Source organism: Drosophila tropicalis, unplaced genomic scaffold, assembly GCF_018151085.1.
Source record: "Drosophila tropicalis isolate 14030-0801.00 unplaced genomic scaffold, ASM1815108v1 contig_573, whole genome shotgun sequence".
Classification (NCBI taxonomy): Eukaryota; Metazoa; Arthropoda; class Insecta; order Diptera; family Drosophilidae; genus Drosophila; species Drosophila tropicalis.
This window is the reverse complement of record NW_027173049.1, coordinates 5,282,272-5,288,196: the sequence shown is the minus strand read 5'-3', so window position 1 is coordinate 5,288,196 and position 5,925 is coordinate 5,282,272. Positions and strand designations below refer to the sequence as shown.

The window sequence follows — 5,925 nt, the reverse complement described above, 5'->3', positions numbered from 1 at the left end:
TGTAATCGTTGGGTTGAATGACGTTGATGACGTTGAATTTGCTGTGGTGTGGTTTTTAACGAAATTTTAGATTAATTATATAAATGACAATGAAATATACTCCATATGTTACCTTACACATATCGCTCCATCAGAACAAAAATTTAAAGAAAGATTCTTAACTATTCAAGAATAAATACTAAAAAAAAAAAAATTAAAGGCTCATAATGGGAAAAAAATGAATTAAATTTATATTGTTCTTAAGTAACAGTGAGTAATGATTGATTCCAATCAAATGACAAATGTGCAAATTTTATAGATTTTAAGAAAGGCTGACTCAATTTAACACTGTCTTTAAACACACTGGGTTACTATTCAGACGGTTTTTGCATTTTTTGTGTGGTCTATAAGCGACATGTGCGAGGTAGTGTATTTACGTGACCATATGACAACGACTAATTTATCCTCAGCTTAGACAGCTCCCTCATCGAAGTAAAACGATGTATCTGGATCTTAGGTTTTTCCGGAATTTATCACCATCCTTCAGCGCTTTAAGTCACTGTGTGGTGAACCTCGTGGCGTTTGGGCCCCCACTCAGATTTGGAAACTCCAGCCACGAGATTCCGAGGCCTAGGCTTTCTCAGCGCTAGTAATAAATATTCGATTTCTCGTTCCGCCTGGGACTGTGAAAATATGGTTTTAGTTTACCGGGTCTGAGAATTATAACCTCACTCAAATATATAATATCACCTTTCAACTTTCGCTTTAAATCGACGAACTTAAAGGCTGTAGTGGGCACTGTACTACGATTTCTAGAAATTTCACGAGTATTGGCTAGATAGCCTGGTAACGATTTTGTTAAACACGTAATATTACGATTTGAAATTTCTTAATAAGAACAATATATATTATACAACTTATAGCTTTATCAAACCAGAATAGAATGAACTGGGAACTCAAACACGCGTCTTAGGCAAAAGAATTCGCAAACAGAAATTTATAACGGGTCTTTTCCCAAATGTTACGACGTGGCGTCTTTTCATTGGCCGATGTGAATGCATCAGTTAACAGTAATCAAAGCTCAAACTCAACCCTGCCATTAAGTTGCCCATGATCTTATCAGAGTGAACGTTCTCTGATTTTATCTTTATATAACCGCGGGTGACTTAAAAAAAAATATTTTAGAGGAAAAGCCGATCACTATACCACAGATAATGAAGCGCGACTTCTTTAAGTGAAAAACTCCTAGGATCTTACCGTCCTTTTCTACTAATTCGTAATAAAATGGACTATGTTTCTTCTTTACCGTTGCCGGTACAAAACCGATGCTAATTTCGCAGAAAACTGTTTAGTGGCGTTGCTTTGGGTGAAATTCCTGGCATAAACTTGATCACCAACGTTGAGTTGTATATTTTTACTGCGTAAATTATAACTTTGTGCGTTTTTTTCGTGTGTGTGATCGATATTGTCTTGTGCTTTTTTTCTGACTAGTTGTAGATAATCAGAGTTATTTAACATGGTAACATCTTTTAAAAAATCTAACTTTCTCAACAGTTACCGTTGAGGATCATATTCTGACCGAATGTAAGGAAATATGATGAAAAGCCGGTACTTCGATGTACGTTAGCTCGAAGCGCACCACTAATCGCGTTGAGATGTACATCCCAGTTGGTATGATCTTTTCCGACATATGCACGAATCGCGGAAAGGATAGATCGATTAAGTCTTTGACTGGCATTAGCTTGTGGCGAGTATATAGCCGTAAACCGATGAGATACACCAAAACTAGTTAAGAAGGCTTCGAAATAACTTGATTTAAATTGGGATCCATTCGAGCAAACAAAAAGTGTAAAATATGGTTCTTTCCAAAATTCCACAAATCCTTGGCGCAGTAAATTTCTTTATGGGATTCAAAAAATGAGACTTCGTGTTATGGTCGACGATTACGATGAGTCCGATATTTCCATTCTTGGTTCTAGGATATGGGCCGAGGAGATCTAAATAAAGTTTCTGAAATGGACGTTCGGAAACTAAAGGCTTTCCCATAAGAGGTTTTAACACAATATTTGGACTCTCCGTTGAACGACAAATATCACAATTGGAAACGTAAGTTCTTATTTGGCTCACCATAAGTGGCCAAAATAAATATCGGTTTATTTTTTCTACCATTTTCGCCATGCCACAAAGAGCTGAGCTTGGTAAATCATGGGCCTGTCGTAAGACTTCTGGTACTAGGGCAGATGGAATCCACAGTTTCCATTATGTATCTTCTCGAGACTCTACAACATTGTTAAATACGGTTCTTTTATAAACGAATCCTTCTATAACCTTTAAATCAGGGAATTTAGATTGGTTACTTTGAATATGTTCTATTAGTTCTAGATATTCCACTGATTTGAAATATACCGATTGTATATCTACAATAGAAGTACTCATTTCCAATTCAGATATCTTTAACTCGTTTTGTCTAGACAGCGCGTCAGCGACTACATTTTCGGAACTTCGCCTGTGTGTTATTTTGAAAGAAAAGGATTGCAACTTCATTGACCATCTTGCGAGTCTACCTGATAGACCTTTCTGGCGCATTAACCATTGGAGTGAAGCGTGATCTGTGATAACTACAAAATCTTGTCCTTCGATATATGGTCGGAATTTTTTAATACCCTTGATTACCGCTAAACATTCTAGTTCAGTTACTGAATAATTTCGCTGAGCTTTTGGTAATTTTTCGGACATGTAAGAGGGCTAAAACACACCCGACGCCAACAGTGCGTGCGTCAAATAGTAAAATAAATTGTTTTGAAAAGTCTGGAGTGATTAGTATTGGTGCAGTGGTTAAACGTATTTTCAAGTCTTCGAAAGGTAAGGAAGCGGAATCGTTCCACTTTGAGGGACCACTGGATTTCAATAATTCGGTAAGAGAAAAATAAATGGTGGCGTAATTTTCGACGAATCGACGATACCAGCCGGATAATCCTAAAAATCGTCTTAACTGTTTTACTGTAGTCGGAGTTGGAAATTCTTTAATGGCTTTTATCTTGTCCGTGTCTGTCATTAATTGTCCTTCAAGAATAATAAAACCAAGATATTTTATATTACGCACACAAAATTTAGATTTGATTATGTTGATGGTAAGATTAGCTTTACGCAAACACAAGGCTATTTCTTGAAGTAAAAAAAAAAAGAAGCTTTCTGGTCTCTGACGTGACGGTCGTGTTTTTGCATAGCTCCTGAGTTTTTATTAATATTTATTGTTTTTTCTCAATTTTTAATTGTGCTTAGTTTGTTTACGCTTTCGCTGGTGTTGTTCGCTTGACTCCCTTGTGTTCTATTTCCATAATTCGCCAAATGAATCAGTTTAAACAGTTTTTTCTTTTTAGTGATTAGTTTTTGGTGCATTTACATATTTTTTTATTTTTTCTTTTCGTCATTGCTTCTGCAGTTGCTCCCCTCATCGCCCCCATCATACCATCAGTGCTAGTGGCTTTGTTGTTCTCTCTGCTTTGTGCTTGTGCTCAGCTTCTCTCCCGCGTATTCACTTTTGAAAGGGCGCCTCTCAAAGCTCGGCTTATAACTGTTCTTGCACTCTCTGTTGTGCTGTGCACTCTAGCTGTCTCTTTGTTTTATTTGAATTTATTGATTTTTTATCAATAATTATCTTTGTGCTGTTTATTTAAATTTTTCTATATATTTTTATATATGTATTTTTTTTTTTGCCTTGTGTTTCTTTTGGCTTTTCAATGGCTTGTTGTCTACCTAGTTGCAAGCATTCTGATAGTTTTGATGATTTCCTTTTCTATCCCACATTTAAATTGTATGTTTTTTTCCAGTATTAGTGAAGACTGTATTATCTCTAGCTTGTCATCTATGTCGTCTTCCTTCGTTCCCGGGCCTGATAATATACCTAGTTGCATCCTTAAAATGTGTTCGATTTCCCCTATCTAAGCCTATAGCTCGGCTATTCTTTATATCGAGTGAGACTTGTAGCTTTCCTGATATTTGGAAGGAGTCTTTTATTATTCCGCTTTTTAAAAAGGGTAGCAAATCGGATGTTTCTAACAACCGTGGCATTGCCGAACTTTCGGCAATACCTAAACTGTTTAAGAAAATGATTACGTCTTCCCTTCAACATCTATCCAGATCCACTATTTCTCCTTGTCAGCATGGCTTCATGATAGGTCGTTCGTCGCTTACCAACCTTTTAGAATTGACTACCCGTGTACACCATGGCTTCCGTAAAAAGTGTCAAACTGATGTTATTTATGCTGACTTTAGTAAGGCTTTCGATACGGTTGATCATTCTATGCTTCTCGCGAAACCTAACATCATGGGTTTTTCCCCAAAACTATTGGCTTGGTTAAAGTCGTATCTTATTGGCAGAACCCAAAAGGTGTCTTTTTATTCCTCGATATCTAAAACTGTTCGAGTTACGTCAGGTGTACCCCAAGGCAGTCATCTGGGCCCACTATTATTTACATTGTTTATAAATGATTTGCCTTTGGCCTTGGCTCATTCACGCGTGCTCATGTTTGCGGATGACGTCAAGATTTGTTATTCTTATAATGATCTTTCTTTCCAACAGTACTTGCAATCAGATCTCGATGCGTACTGTGATTGGTGCCACGTCTATAAATTACACCTTAATGCCTCTAAGTGTCCTTTTATGACTTTCAGTCGTTTGTCTCCGCTCCTAGCTCATTACTCTATTAAGTCTGTTCTGTTAGATTGTGTACCATCATTCATAGACTTAGGCGTTATGTTTGTTTTTTCCTATTCACCTTAGTAGATGTCTGACTAACTACTCTCTTTGCACCTTGTGCAAATAAAACACCTCCACCGGGTCGGGGATGTTTAGTTGTGCATAAAGCTAAGCTACCTTCTTCATTTAATTACTATCTGTCTTTAGCTTAAGCTTTTTCGTCGACTGCTGTGTTAGTTGACGTAAATAAATAAATAAATAAATAAGAGTAAGTGAGAATCAAAAGTATCAGACATGATCAAGAGATCGTCAAGGTATACAAAAACTTGGTTACGCAGCTGAGGTGGTAAGCGTCTTTCCTTGTCCCTCGATTAACCTCACGCGAATCCAAACACAATATATTTTTACTTCCTTTCTGAACTAGGACGCAGTTACTGCTCCAGGGACTGTTCGATACTTCAATAACATCTTGGGCTAACATAATATCTATTTCCGGAAACAAAAGGTTTTCTTTAGCGGGTGATACGGGCCATGGATAGTTTCCTATTATAACATTTAGTCTTTTCTGCTGCGCTGGTGACAAATTATGATACTTCGGTAGTTCTTCTAAATAATCGGATCCTACATCCAATTCTGTAACTTCCAGAGGTGAGGCGAAAAGATCTAATAGACTAAACTTCCTAAAGAAATCAATTCCGAGGTTAACGTCTTGTTTAAGTTCGGGAATAATGAATAACTCAACCGTCTTAATGATTTGTCTGTACTTAATTTTAGTTTCAAGTCTACCTACTACTCTACTTGGTGTTCCATTCGCCGTATGGATTATATCTGAACACTTTTTATAATTACCGGTTTCTAACAATTCTTTGGCAGCCATTCCGCCTACACAATGTTACCATATCTAAGGAATACAAGGTTTAACAATGTTGGGAAATGCTTATTTTAGATTTTAAATGATACATAACTCCCCCTTTAAATTATAAACGATAATTAATTTTTAGATTTCAGAAATCGTGTGGCTTGAACCGATGGACTTCCTGGCGAGCTCTTGTACTTTGTCGAACAGGTATACCAGAACGTCTTCGCGAAGATTGGTTTGAATTGTGAGCTTCATTCGACGTTGCTGCATTTTCAGATTGTTGCTCTTGCAGATGTTGCATGACTGAGCTAGATTTTTTATGTCTTCATCAATGGCAGGCCACCAAACATGTTTTCTTGCAATTTGCTTCATGCGAACAATGCCCCAA

At 37.0% G+C, this 5,925-nt stretch overlaps 1 long non-coding RNA gene across 1 annotated transcript; it reads left to right on the top strand.

The window, feature by feature from the left end:
• The first annotated feature begins 1,963 nt into the window (after positions 1-1,963).
• On the top strand, positions 1,964-5,925 carry LOC137575416 (uncharacterized). Its single transcript, XR_011032166.1, has 3 exons — positions 1,964-2,085; positions 5,680-5,744; positions 5,814-5,925. It is a non-coding gene; the product is annotated as an uncharacterized lncRNA (long non-coding RNA).